Source organism: Euprymna scolopes, chromosome 6 (assembly GCF_053919585.1).
Source record: "Euprymna scolopes isolate OS-2025 chromosome 6, ASM5391958v1, whole genome shotgun sequence".
NCBI classification, from domain to species: domain Eukaryota; kingdom Metazoa; phylum Mollusca; class Cephalopoda; order Sepiida; family Sepiolidae; genus Euprymna; species Euprymna scolopes.
In genome coordinates this window covers 106795098-106810323 of record NC_136487.1, presented here as the reverse complement: position 1 = coordinate 106810323, position 15226 = coordinate 106795098, and the positions used below count along the sequence as shown (strand labels likewise).

The following is a 15226-nucleotide window of genomic DNA, read 5'->3' as shown; positions in this document are numbered from 1 at the left end:
ACATCTAACAACAGAGAAATTTTATGAAACTTTAGTATAGGAGAGTGGTTTATAGCCTGGAGCACAACAGGGGAGTCTATTAATTTATCTTCAGTGAATCTGAGGATCAAATACTACATGCAGCATCCGTATTAATCAGTAAGTGATATTGAGAAACAAAATTCTTTACATACATGATTGACGGGTATTTTCTGATGACAAAGTGACATGTTCACTTCTCCTGATTCGTATTTATCTGTGAAATGAAAGCACAAATCACCGGTTGACCAAATCACAGAATCACTTATGGTAACTTTTGCGAGAACTATCATGAGCTGGTGATGAAGCTATTGCAAAGTGATCACACTCTGGACACTTTCAAGGCTTCTACTTCCCTGGTAAATTGCTCAATCGTCCTCTTTATGGCTGCATATGTGAAGACAGTGACTACAGAAGAAATCTCAGCTACAGCATAAGCATTTACTGCTGGATAAGTTCTCCCTGTAAATCTAATAATCTTGCCAGTCAAGGATGCTAACTACTAAAAAACGACTCTAGTGTTTAACTCTGTCCTATGGGGAGGCATTGTAAGTAGGTACTCTATAGTTCCCATCTCCAGTGTAGATGCTAGTGTGGCCTAAATGTCAGATGGTAAATGATATATGAATAATTTCCACAATAGTCGGCTGGCACGTTCTCATAAGCTTCCTCATACAATAATAAAGCTGTCGAAGCATCCGATCTCTCGTAGCAACTCATAATTCATAAGTGTTTGGAAACGATGGTCTGACGATAATGAAGTACAAATGTAACTCACGTTTGGCACTTTTATAAGAGGTGCCTGTTTGGGGATCAGTAATAAAATTCTTTACAATTGAAATTAATGAAGCTGGAAATACTTTCAATAAAATAATAAGCTGCCTTAGACGAAATATCATGTGCGATGAAATGCACCTACATTTTGGCAAAATACACCTGGATTTTAGCTTCAATAGTTGGGGTGGAAGTGTTGCTAATATTTGCTAAGCAGAAAACTAATTTCAAGAAACCAGCCACTAGAACTTGTTTGAAAAAGATAAGGAGTTTATTGAGAAAGAAAACTGGAAGTGCAAATGGAGGATACAAATTTCAGAAGAAAAAAATTCTTCTAAAGGAAAAAAAGAATTTGGAGAAAAATTAGTAAAATGTTATGCCCTTAATTTTCATTATGCAATTAAGAAAATGAAACAAGAATATTAAAAAAAAAAGCAACACACAATGCTAGTTATGTGATCAGTGTTGAAAAGAACGATTCCTTCAAGTTTATTTCTGATCCAAAACGGATTCTCTTGACAGTTCTGTTGTTTTGGGTCAAGTTTTGAATAACATTTACACACCTAATTAGGATATACTTATCACATGTGTCTTTCCCTAGTATTTCTTGTGGTGAGTACATAATTATTGTGGATAGCTACTCAAACTTCACTTATTTTTTCACGTCTCTCGTACGACACAAACAAATGAAGTTCTAATCGAAGCGATACAACATGACTTTAGCTGAAGAAATATTCACAGCCTATGTTTTTCGCCAGCAAAATACGTGCACTTCACAGCTGTGGGAGATTTCAAAAGGATGATATTATAGTCTAATGGTTGAAAAATTAAAAAAACATAAAATGGAAAGATCCAGCATTGTACGATTCTAAATAGACATGGATTAGAAATGTTGATTGGGATAAAATTAAAACACGATCTCCAAAGCAAAAGAAATGCAAACTTCTTTGAAAGGTAAAATAAAACTGTTATTATAAAGACAAGGCACATGAACATTGAAGCATTGTATCTCTTGCTAAAGCAGATTAAGAGATACAATATTATTTGGATTATTCTGACTGCTGATGTCACCCCAGAAGCATTGAACTCTTTCTTCTCATGGCCAGTATGCAGTTCAGACGTGTAACAACGCATCTAATAAAAACATGAAGTGAACAGCTCATGCTTGCTCTTTATTGAAGACTTGTCAATATATTATAGAATGGAAGGAAAACAAAATATATGTACTGCATACGCAATAGATTAATTAGCGGCTGTATATTAAAATGAACTCAATGTAAGCAATCATTATTTCTCTCTAGTGTGTTCTGTATTAACTGATTAAAGAATCTTTGAGGCCAATCAAAGAATTATTCTGTTCTTGGAATATCTGACAAGTCAATTGGATGAAAAAACTGTCAGTTACAGATCATCTTGTAACCATGCCCATACTCATTTATCCCTATATATATAATAAAAACGTCACAGTTTTCCCCCTCTAGACCAAAATACTGTAGGTTTACAACAAATGCCACATACAAATTTCTTATGTCTAGCATATTAGCCAGTATCTTATGTAACTTTATAAAGAGTTTTCTTACATATCCAGGTGTTCAAATAAATCCCTAGATTCCATCTGAGGAGCTTCACCAGTACTATCGCATTAATCTACAGAGGAAGTAGTCCCGATTTTTCCCCCTATTGCTGCAGTCCTCCTACGGACCCCCATAAACACTGCAGGGATTTATACACATAGTATGGATATTGTAGTTACACCCTTCTTAACTGGTTCATAAACTAATAGCCCAACCATTAAATTCCCGTCCGTCGATTCGAAAAATAATAAATTCTCCCTTATAAAATTCCTGCTATTCTGATTGGCTTAGATCAGACCGATCCCTTATTCCAGAATACAATTTTATAAACTTAAACAAACATGCAAGCAAGTCATGCAAGGAGTCAGAGTTTTACATTAAATAAAGCAGTTACTGAGTTATTTGCTTCTTACTCCCTCTCCCTCTCTATTCCTCTCTCTTTCTCTCTCTCTCTCATTTGCTCTCTCTGTGTTTAGAGGGAGAGAGACAGTGAAAGAGAGAGAGATCAAAAGATAGAGCAACAGTTATATCTGTTTTATTTACATTCGAAAACTTTACCGAAACGAGAGAGAGATTAAATAATCATATCAGCAGAGAGAGAGAGAGAGAGAGAGAGAGAGAGAGAGAGAGAGAGAGAGAGAGAGAGAGAGAGAGAGAGAGAGAGATGAAAACGATGTAACATATTGACCTCATTTCATTAACGTGTCATTATTTGCTTTAATTAGGAAAAAGACAAGACGTTATTTCAATACCGTCGTCATGGCCCAGTGGTTAGCGGGCCTGCATAATAATGTATGGGTTTCACGTTCATGCCCAACCAAAGTTTTTTTTTAGTTGTAACATTTAAACAGGGTTATGCCTTGCGATAAATACGCATAACATGTCGTGTTTTTTCTCCATTTTTATTAGTTATTTTTATTATCGAACTCATAGTTTTATTTTTTTTATTTTTATTTGTTTTTTTTTTAAATATCGAAATGAAAAGAAAAACTTGCATTTATTTTTTGAGGTGTTTTCTTTTTTTTTCTTTATTTTTCTTTATTTTTTTTATTTAGGTTTTATTTATTTATTTTTGTTATGGTGATATGTGAAATAACTGAAACCAAGTACTGCAGTTGTTAATAAAAAAAATTGATAAACATATGAAAGAAGTTTTGTTTCATATCCTTGGGATAGGATTTCATGTTTTCGTTCATAAATAAATTTCTGCTTCTTAATAAAACTTTGAGACAAACTATTTTTAGCTGCAGAACCCGGTAAATAACTAGTCAACATTACCACTGCTAAATGAATGTTTTTTTATTTTTTCGGCTGTCTCTAATTTTTTTTCTTTTTCTCTTCGCTGTTATTTTTTAATTTTCTTTTTTACAGCTAGTGGTTGCTCAATGCCCTTACTACAACACCTCTCTCCACCCGTTCTTGACATTCATGTAGCCGTTCTTACCATGAGGATTTGGGAGTGTCTATTCTGAAAGCCGTTCATAACATAAGGAGGTTGGGGGTTGGGTGCAGCAGCAGCAGCAGCAAAAGCAGCAGCAGCCGCAGCAGCAACTACAACAACAACAACAACAACAACAACCGTACTATAATTTTTTTTCGAGGATTAGTAGGTACTGCTAGTTTTTTTAAATTCTTTTTTAGTAATGAATCCTGTTCTTGGAATATCTGACAAGTCAACTGGATGAAAAAAACAGTCAGTTACAGATCATCTTGGGGGCAACATTTTATTTTTGCAATGTTTGAATATGTAAGCATTTTTTCTTTGTTGTTATCTTCCAAGGGAGACATGTTATTGAATGGAGAATTTGGATTGTTGTGATATTCACAAATTAGTTGAAAAATAATGAAGAACAAGAATTTATGAGATACGAACGTTTGCAAAGAGCAATTTTTCTTAAAGGTTTTAAAGTTGCAACAGAGTTTTAGGTTGGAATAAGAATTACATGTCATCATCATTATTTTTGTAAGGAAACGCGTGACTTAACTAACTAGCACGTGTGCATAATTCAACGGGTCGGTCGTGGAATGAAATAAATGAAGAAGAAAGAAACAAAAATGGTTGCCTTATCTTTTTATATACCTGTAATGTTACCACCTGATATGCAGATGAGATGCTCCTGGTTGGAGATAAAAGAGGGTTAATTTTTCAGAGAGCATGTTCATTTTGGAGTTGGATTTTGAAGAAGGAAGTTCGATCAGCAGAAGTACTTTTGCAGTTGAGAGAAGTTGCGATACGTATGCAGGAGTTTGGAAGTTGAAAATTTGGACAACAGTGTCAAACTTAACCAAGAAATTGTTGATGTGAAGGGTTATTTAATTATATATTATTTCGGCTCTTGGTGTGCGGTGACTCAAAAACAGGAAAGAAAAAAAATGGATAGATTCGACTTTCGCTTGATACCTGAGTTTGATGGATCTACCACTGGACTGTCTGTCATCGAATGGGTTGAGAAGGCTGAGAAAATCTGTAAACTGTGCAAAATTAAAGAACCAGCCACAGTCATTCCTCGGAGGTTAACCAGAGGAGCCTATGCAGTCTAATAGCAACTCGGGGATGAAATCAAGCAAAGCCTTTGGTACAGATCCATTTGTTGCATGGCAACAGTTCACGAGTCGGCGACTTCACCCCAAGAAAACGGTTGATGTGTACCTAGCCGACCTATGAAAATTATCTGTATTGTTTGGTGGGGTCAACGACAAGATATTAAGCTATGCCTTTTTAGTAGGCTTATCTGAGTAGATCAGTAAACTGTTGTGGGCTTATCATCATGAATTGAAGGAAGAGGAACCAATTGCAGCAGCAGCTAGTATTCGACATGCAGCATTCGAACCACATGGAGGCAATGCGGATTCTTTCCCAGGTAGCAATAAGCGTGCGAGCTCAGTGTGCTATAAATGTGGGAAGGCCAATCATTTTGCTAAGGAGTGCCGGAGTGATAGGAGAGGTGTATATCCACGAGCACAGAGAACAGTACAATGCTATTGCTGCAATAAGTTTTGGCACATATCTTGCAACTGTTCGGGAAACGACGTTGGGGGCAAGTTACTATCGCCACCCTTGCCCCTTACCAACCAATAAACACAGGATTACCGGTCATTGGCGTTAAAATTGACAATATGCAGTGTTCGGCACTCGTAAACACGGGGTGTTCTCGGTCTATAGTTAGTGCACATTGCTGTCAGATGTGGCGGAAGCAACCAGTCGGCATTATGACCATGCTTATCCCGAGCATGTTGTGGTGAAGGGACAGTTACGATCTGTACTGAGAAGGGTGACACAGCCAAAGTTAATGTTCTGGTGATGCAAGAAAAACCCCTTGGCTATGACATGTTGATTGGAATTGATGCAATACAAGCACTAGGAGATGTCATAATCACAGCAGCTGGAGGTGTAATGCTTGGAGAAGGGAAAGAAGTCTGTGCAGCCATGTCTATTGAAGAAAAGGACTTCTGTGCTACGTTTGACGACAACAAAAGGGCATTGACTGCAAAGTGGAAATGGATCAGCTGTGCAACACCATTCCAGAGTATACAGTTTCTACCAAGAATAGGGCCGCATATGAAGAACTTCGGACGTGGTTTGATAACAGCTGGAACGTCTGGGACCACCCAAAGGATTAATTCCGCTCATAGCTGTTGAACAATATACTAAAGACAAAAATAATGGATTACCGAAAATTGAATCAACATGTTGATGCCTTTACCGGAAACACAGATGTGTGATGCTAAACTAAGAGAATGGCGTCAGAAAGGGAGTAATGTAGCACCACTGGATTTGAAGAGAGTTTACCTACAGATACGTGTCCATGAGTCATTATGGCCATTTCAGACAGTGATAATCAAGGGAAAATGATATTGTTTGACATGTTTAGGTTTTGGCCTAAACATAGCACTCTTAATAATGACAACTATTATTAAAACTGTTTTGATGCAGGATGAGACCACACCAAAAGCTGCTTCAGCTTACATTGACGACATCTATGTTAATGAGGATATAATGTCTGCAGATGCGGTTCAAATAAGACTGGAATCGTTTGGATTAATAAGCAAAGACCCTAAGCGCCTAAAGGATGGGGTGCCCGTGTTAGGCCTAGAAGTCTGAGAGGAGGGCATTACTTTGCGATGGAAGCGAGGGAGCCTGATTCCAGAGTTACCCAGTGTATTGACATTGTTTTTTCTATTTGCGGTAAATTAGTAGGACATCTACCTGTCTGTGGATGGCTTCGATCGGCAACAGGAGTGTTAAAAAGATGAGTAACTGCAGTAACCAAAGGATGGGACGATATGGTGGATGATGATTCTCTCCAGCAAATGATGGCTGAAACGTTGTCCAGAGTACATAAGAACGACCCTGCCCAGGGTGAGTGGCAAGTGGCAAGTATCTAGAAACGAACTGAATGCATGGGTTGATGCAAGTTCACTGGCTACAGTTGTTGTGTTGAAACAATTAGGGGCTGTTGTGGAAGATGCGTGTTGGCTTCGTCTGAAAAATGATGCCCAGCATATAAATTTGGCAGAACTCGATGCCACGTTAAAAGGCCTTAATCTTGCATTGCAATGGCAGGCTAAGGTTGTGCATCTCCACACTGACTCATTGTGTATTTATCACTGGTTGACTGACACCTTGACTGGAAAGGCTCGAGTTAAGACTAGAGCTGCAAGTGAGATGTTAGTACGAAGGATACTAGCAATAATAAAGCATCTAGTTGACGAATACAGCTTGCAGGTGGACATTACCTTAGTGTCCTCGATGCAGAATTTGGCTGATAGCTTGACTAGAGTACCAAAGAAGTGGATTGATGTAATGAGGCAGGGATTTGATCCTCCACAACAGACATGTGCGACCATAACAGATCAATTAACACCTGACCAGATCCGTACAATACATCAGCAAAGTGGACATCCCGGAATTCGGAGGGCCACATATTTTGTCCGAAGAGTATGTCCTGCAACTACAAGGGCATCAATCAATGCAGCCATATGCTTGTGCGAAGAATGTCAGCGAATTGATCCGGCACCATCCCAATGGCAAAAAGGGAAGATTGAGGTGGAGGACAACTGGTATCGAGTAGGAATGGATGTAACGCATTATGAGGGCAAGCATTTTATGACCTTGACAGATTGTGGTCCGACACGTTTCACAATATGGCGCCTGTTGACACAAGATGCATCTAGCATTATGCGACAGTTGAGAGCTGTCTTTTTTGAACGTGGTGCCCCACTTGAAATTCTGACTGATAATGCCACTACATTTCGATGTCAAGAATTTCAGAAATTCACGCACAAATGGGGAATTAGAATGTGTTACCAATGTGCATATTTTCCCGAAGGTAACGGTATAGCGGAGCAGTGTCACCACACCATCAAAAGAATTATGGCCAGGACACGGTGCTCTATTCCAGAAGCTGTGTACTGGTATAATGTTACCCCCAAGGGTTATTTAATTATAATTTTGATATCTATTTTACATGTTAGTGTTAGAATAAATTGCTTTGACTCTTCCAGAAATAAAGGATCGTAGTTATTCCCCTTGGCCAAAATTAAGGATTCCGCCATATTGATTTCTCAAAAGCACATGTATACTTTTAAGTTGATGAAACCTTTACGAAAGGCATTTCTGTTTATTCTTTTATCTCTACTTATCATTTCAGTTAGCATATTCTTAGAATTTTTTGAAAGTGAATCATCGATCGAAAGTTACTTATCTTGTTGGTGAAATAATGAAAGATAAATAAGTTCATTCATGTGAATGCAAAATGGCTTTTTATATCTGCTGATTACTGAAAAGTTAATGGCATAAATAATTTATTTCATCTACTTTCTGTTGCTCTACTTATTTTCACTTGACTGGATGGCTTTCAGCACCTTAAGGCATATGATTGTTTTTTAGGGACTTATTTTTTTTATATTTGTTGAAGCTATTAAAATGCGATCATAACATACTAAAAAGACGTGAACATTTATGTTTTTATATCAATTGATTAAAATCTAAAGTTTCATGTTTTTTTCTTCATTTGAATTATTGTTTCAGTAATGATCTGAGATATAATATAATAAATCTGTTTAATATGTTTATGCGAATTTTTTCTTATTTTCTGAGAATTTCCTTCAGAGACAAATGAGTCTACAGGGGAGCATAAAATTCTTCTCGAGAAAAATTTGCCCTCCGATTTTAAATGTGATTTAAAACAATAGCTCTTGACATATCAAAGGCATTTGATAGGGTTCGATATAAAGGTCTACTTTACAAGATTTTAAGCTATCTGGAAATGTCTTCTTAGCCATCAAATTTTTCGATGAGCAGCAATCCCAAACAAAGTATCAATGCTGGTATACCTCAAGGATCTATTATTGATCCAACTCTCTGGCTTATCTTCTAAATCACATTCTAAGTTCATTTATCAGCATATACACAGAAGACATTATCATCTATGACAAAACTTCAAAGGCCATCAACGACCAAGATCTCTTTCCTTCGACCATAAGCATATGGTGCAATGGGGTAAAAGGTGACTGGTTAATTTTTATGCATCTAAAACCAAACTTTTATCTTTTCACCATAAATGCTCTGAGTCCCACAACCCCAATTGATATGAATGCCTCCCTGCTTCAACAAGATTTTGAGTTTGGCATTCACTTCTGACCTGAAATGGAAGAGATATGAAATCTGTTGCCAAGTTCATTGAAAAAATGGTTGCATCATTCTACTGCTCTAGAAAGTATCTCACTCATGACACAATCCTTTACTTATACAAGCAAAATGCATCCTAAAATGAAGTCCTGTTGTAACATCAGGGCAGGAGCTGCTTGGAACGCACTATCCTGCTTTGACAGAATTTAAAAAAAAATAGGTTCGAAACCTAGTAGGTGATGACCTTTTCGCCTCCTTATAATAGCTTTCTGGTAAGATGACAATAATCCAACACAAATGTCTCGAGATTAAAATCTGGTACAAAATTCCAAGGTAAAACAATCTTCAAAAGAATTTCATATGCTGGTGTTCGATCTAAAATCCCCCCAGAAATGAAATCGATTTTTGGGTCCGTCGGGTTAAAACATCTTCAAGAAAATATCATATGTTGGTATCTAATCTAACTGCATATGCATATCAGAAAGCCTTTAAAGATGCAGTAAATTTTCAAGATAAGTTCACAGTGCAGAGGCTGGGATGTTATATTCAGCAGAGAGGAGTTTTAAACTAAAAAAAAAACAACAACATTTATATACTTTTGAGGAAAATTGGAAAAGATGGAATTAAGTTAATAGCATGCGGTTTATATTAAAAATAAGGATTAAAATTGAACTGGTGGAGAGATTCCAAAAGCGGTCAGTCCAGTGCAAAAATTTTGTTTGTCCATTGCTTGCGAAGATGACCATAATCATGCAATTATTCTGTGGGTTTGAAGATGGCTTGTTAGACCGATTCGCGCTCTAAAGTATTTCCCACCTGTTGCGTTCTTCATTGTCCCTATATATATATATATATATATATATATATATATATATATATATATATAAAAGTGAACGTGTGTGTGTGTGTGTGTGTGTGTACATTTCCCTATGCAATAACTCTGTCAATTTTTAGTCTACAGACTCGAAATTTGATATACAAGGTACTGAGATTTGGGAAAATCTTTGTGATCCGTTTTCGGCCAGAAATTTGGCAATTAAGGGGTCAAAGTTCAACGATTTGACCTTTGAGAACTCTACCAAACTCCTCCGACAATTTGGTGTCTAAATACTTGAAATTTTAGATACAGGTTCCTTGGACATGGATCTAACTTAATAACTTGATTTGAGCCCAAAACAATAAATTTTAAGGGGTCATAATAGAGGTCAAAGTTAAAAAAAATTTACCTCTGCGGTCTCTTCCAAATTACTCAGACAATTTCTGGTCTAAATATTTGAAATTTTACATAAAGGGCATTCAGAGATAGGGTAAACTTTTTCATGAGTTTGGGTAAAAAATTTGTAGTTACCAATATATAAATGTATGTATGTATGTCTGTTTGCATGTCTGCCTTAAACTTTCAATAGAGGCGACGAATTTTACCAAGATCAGTATCGTTTTAAAGTTCGACCTTTCATACGACAAATATCGAAAAATTGGCTAAAAACATTAATATCTTCCCCTTCAACTAGGCACTTTTCTACAGGAGGGGTCGCTTTTTTCGCTGATATTTTTTAAAGTTATCCTCTCCTTTAGATTGTCAAGCCTTAATTTAAAAAAATGTCGCTCCGGTTTGGCGGTGGTCGTAACAGCATAAATGTTAGGTTTTACCCCGTTCTTTTCCTCCTTTGCGGTACGAGTTCGAGCCTGCCTTCCTACTACCACTTTTTTTTTTTGCTCAACATACACATCCAAACACCCGGGCAACGCCGGGCTGAAATGCTAGTATATATATATATATATATATATATATATATATATATATATATATATAAGTGCTTTCCGACCCCCTGGAAGACCTCATCAGTTTGCCCTGTATTTAAGAATTCAGGTGATAAGTCATCTCCCTCTCAATACAGACCAATAAGTCTTCTCTGTGTTATGAGTAAGTTACTGGAATCAATATTAAATAGAGAAATAGTCAACTACCTCAGCAGGAATAACCTTCTTAGTGACACACAATATGGTTTCCGCTCTGCAAGATCTACCGCAGATGTGCTGATGGTTATATCCCACAGGATTAGTGAATCTCTTGACAAAGGCTTCCTTTCTAGGGCAATTGCTCTTGACATATCAAAGGCCTTTGACAAAGTATGGCATAAGGGTCTACTTCACAAGATTTCCAGCTACGGTATAACTGGAAATGTTTTCTCAATCATTAAATCATTTCTCTCCGATAGGCTCATAAGAGTAGTGGTAGATGGACAAAAATCCGAGGCCTGCAATATAAATGCTGGAGTCCCTCAGGGGTCAATCCTGGGCCCAACTCTCTTCCTGATCTACATCAATGACCTCCCTAAACACATACTTAAATCATTCGTTGACATCTATGCTGATGACACGACCATCTACGGCAACACATCAAAGGCTGTAAATGACGAAGTTCTCTTGGATTCTCTCTCCTCTGATCTCGAGCGCGTGGTTCAGTGGGGGAAGATGTGGCTAGTTACCTTTAATGCATCTAAAACCAAACTCCTATCCTTACATCATCGGCGCTCTGATCCCCAGCTGGCATCAATTGTGATGGATGGCTCTCGTCTGGGTGAGGCCCCGTGTTTTGACAAGCTTCTGGGTTTGACCTTTACTCCTGATCTGAAATGGAACACGTACATCAAGTCTGTTGCTAAGGTCGCAGGAAAGATGGTGGGATCCTTCTACCGCTCCAGAAGATATCTCACTACTGATGCAATTCTCTATCTATATAAAAGCCAAGTACGTCCAAGGATGGAATACTGTTGCCATATCTGGGCAGGAGCTGCCAAAAACAGCCTATCATGCCTTGACAGAGTACAAAATAGACTTCGTGGTTTAGTGGGGGATGCCCTTTTCTCTACCCTGCAACCCCTCTCCCACAGAAGAGACGTTGCGAGCCTATCCTTGTTTTATCGTTATTTTCATGGCAGGTGCTCGTCTGAACTCCAATCCCTGGTCCCCCCTCGCCAAACTTTCACGAAAAACACCCGTCTAGCTGAATCCACTGTGAAAAATTTCCCCCACTCTATATCTGTGCCTAAATCAAAATGCGGATTTCATGAGCAAAGCTTCTTTCTTAGAACTGCACGCCTGTGGAACTCTGTTCCGTCTGCCTGCTTCCCTCCGGACTACAGCTTGGATGTCTTCAAGTCTAATGTTAACAAATTCCTAATGAACCGCCCCCCTAATTAAACACTTCATAAAATCTCCTCACTAACGTGATGTACTTGCAATAACCCTTATCCCTGAGTGGCTTCCGGGCCTTGATAAGTGGTGATCACTGTGTAAAAAAAAAAAAAAAAAAAAAAATTGGCTTTTCTATTTTAAATTTAATTCAATGTCAAAATGATTCAGACAAGATGGCGTTAAAAGGCGCAAAAAATATAGAGCAAAAAAGAGGTCAACTGAAATATACAAGTTATTACTTAAGAAAATGTCAACAGGAGTTATTAAAAGACACCAAAAAAAAAAAAAAATTTAAGGGGAGAGAATGGCCCTTATCAGCAAATTCCGGATAAAGCAAGTAAGTATGTAAGTAAATGCATATAGTAAAATATAAGTAAATATACTTACAGGATATGAATGTGTAGGTAGATTGATATATTTGATAGACAGGAATATTTAAACACTATTTAAACACTTATTTTATTATATATATATATATATATTTTATTATATATATATATATATATATATATATATATATATATATATATATATATATATATATATATATATACTAGCAGGCCACCCGGCGTTGCCCGGTCGTAATATACGCTTAAATAGGACATTTAAATTAATGCAGATTATGTATTTATTATTACAATGACAATTCTCGATCAATTATAATATTGAACCTAATATATAGCAGTGAGATCAAAACTAAAAAAAAAAAAAAAAAAAAAAAAAAAAAACTATATATGACTTGGGTGCTAGCAGCTGGTATCGAAACCAAAGCATAAAATTCTTCATCCTCATATACACACACACACACACACACACACACACACATTATATATATATATATATATATATATATATATATATATATATATATAGTAAGTTATAAAATATATATGGCGATTAAGCTACACTGAATATTCCGCGTTTCGTCCACTCTAGGACTCTTCAGGCTTATGCGCATAAGCCTGAAGAGTCCTAGAGTGGATGAAATGCGGAATATTCAGTGTAGCTTAATCGCCATATATATTTTATAAATTACTAACTAGCTCTACCTACGTATTGAGCACTTTTGAAGTAAATGCTTAAAGTTTACGTTTAATCTATACTTTCGTATATTAATTTTATGTGAGTAAATTAAGTAGTTATATATATATATATATATATATATATATATATATATATATATGTTGTTTTAAAAAAAGAAAAACCGAAAGAAATTATGAAATAATCAACGTTTCGTCCCTATTTCAGAGGACATCTTCAGGATATTAAAAGGAAAAATGCAAGAAAAGAAAAAGACCATAGATCATACGAAAATGAGAAGAAAACAGTGTTTGAATCCTAGCGGGAAGGACAAGCATGTGTGTTTGTGTGTGCTTCTGTTTCATTGTTGAACAAACAAAAAGTGTCGTCAACATAACGAAAATAAATATCTGGTTTTTGAAAGCGAGATAAAAGACTCTTTTCGTGGAAACCTACAAAAATATTTGCCAGAGCTGGTCCCAGGGGAGAACCCATCGAAACACCATCTATCTGCCTGTACATATAATGTTATTAAAACTGAATTTGACCGACATGGTGGCGAATTCCATAAGTTCCACAAAAATATTCTCAGGAATAGGGGGAGTTGGGAGTTGACTATGATAAAGGGCATCGTCACATATATCAATAGTCTCTGAGAGTGGAATGCAGGTAAATAGGCTTTCAATATCAAAAGAACACACAAATTTGTCAGTCTGAGTATAATTCTGCATAAATTAAGCAAAAGAAAAAGAATCTTTAATGCAGAAAGAACTATACTCTCCCAAATCTGGTTCTAAAATATTAGTAAGCTATTTGGCTACTTTATGTTGGGCGGAACCTATCATGGATAATATCGGTCTAAAAGGTACCCCGCTCTTATGGGTTTTAGGTAAACCATAGAGACGGGGATGTAATGAACCAGTCGGTCTGATTAACTCAGAAATGGAGGAAGAAAGAGCTCCACTCTTCACCCATTTAACCAGACGTCTTTGGAATCTAAATTCAATAGATACAGTAGAGTCGTGTGTCTCTACCGGACCTAGCTGTTCAAATTTAGAGGTGTCATTGAGAATTATCATCATTTTATTGATATAATCCTGGCGGTCAAGTATAACAACATCAGGGCCTTTGTCCGGTTTAGTGATAGTAAGAGATTTATTCTGGCGTAGTGTTTTAATAACACGCAAATGTTCATTTCGCCATTTGGATTCACTAACCGAGTCTGGTGAACCTGCATATGAATGAGCAATATCATTCAATTTCGCCTTAAGGTCACTAACCTTACTGTCGGAAACAGGGGAACCTCTTGCTAATTGAGCAAAATAGACTTCGCATTCAGACGTTTGGGGTTAGAGGGGGGGAATGCAGAAATCCAACCCATGGTAAAGTATATTCAATTCGAGTTGGGACAATATATATATATATATCTCGGCAGTAGAATGAAAACCATATCTTATTTTTCTTTTATTAATATTACTGAAATTTTTTCCTTTTTCCTTGTACACATATTTGTGAATTTTTCCATGGATTTCTGCCTTTGGATTATTATGGACTATCTTCTTCCAATTACGGGATTTTTGGATTTTACTTGTGCAAATGGAAATTCAATTAACTTTCTTGAAGTTATATATTTGGATTTTACCGTCACTGGATTATTTATCTTCCACCAGACTATCCATTCATGTGTAATCACCTTTTTCTTCATCATATTCCCTCTGCTTCACTTTTTTTGTTTTCAAGTAAAATCTTTGACTTACTTGTTGTTTCATTAAATACTTTTGCATGCAAAATCCGATCCCGTATTTTGCTAATTCCTTTTTGCTAAAAATCTTGAAATTTGTGTTTTGGACAGTGTTCATTTCTGGCAACAATGTTCGAAAGAGTTCACATGAATTATTTTTACCGTTTGTGGAAGAAGAATGTTATTTTTAAAAAAATCTTTTTAATTTTTGCAACGCATTAGGGTTTATTTCCACCGGCAAAAAAAAATAAATAAATAAATAAATAAGAT

The 15226-nt window shown here is 36.5% G+C and overlaps 2 protein-coding genes across 3 annotated transcripts in view; one reads left to right on the top strand and one right to left on the bottom strand.

Annotated features, from left to right (window-relative positions):
* The window catches only part of LOC145277841 (protein GVQW3-like), a 115610-nt gene that overhangs the window by 17392 nt on the left and 82992 nt on the right, over positions 1–15226 (top strand). Inside the window, exon 1 of one of the 2 annotated variants that reach the window (XM_080129785.1) lies at positions 3839–3976. The exons of the other annotated variant lie outside the window; for it this stretch is intronic. The gene's annotated coding sequence lies outside the window, so the exon portion shown is untranslated. Of the gene's footprint in view, positions 1–3838; positions 3977–15226 lie in introns of those variants that run through there. 2 annotated transcript variants of the gene reach the window in all.
* The window catches only part of LOC145277840 (serine/threonine-protein kinase PAK 2-like), a 299605-nt gene that overhangs the window by 240140 nt on the left and 44239 nt on the right, over positions 1–15226 (bottom strand). The window lies entirely within an intron of this gene.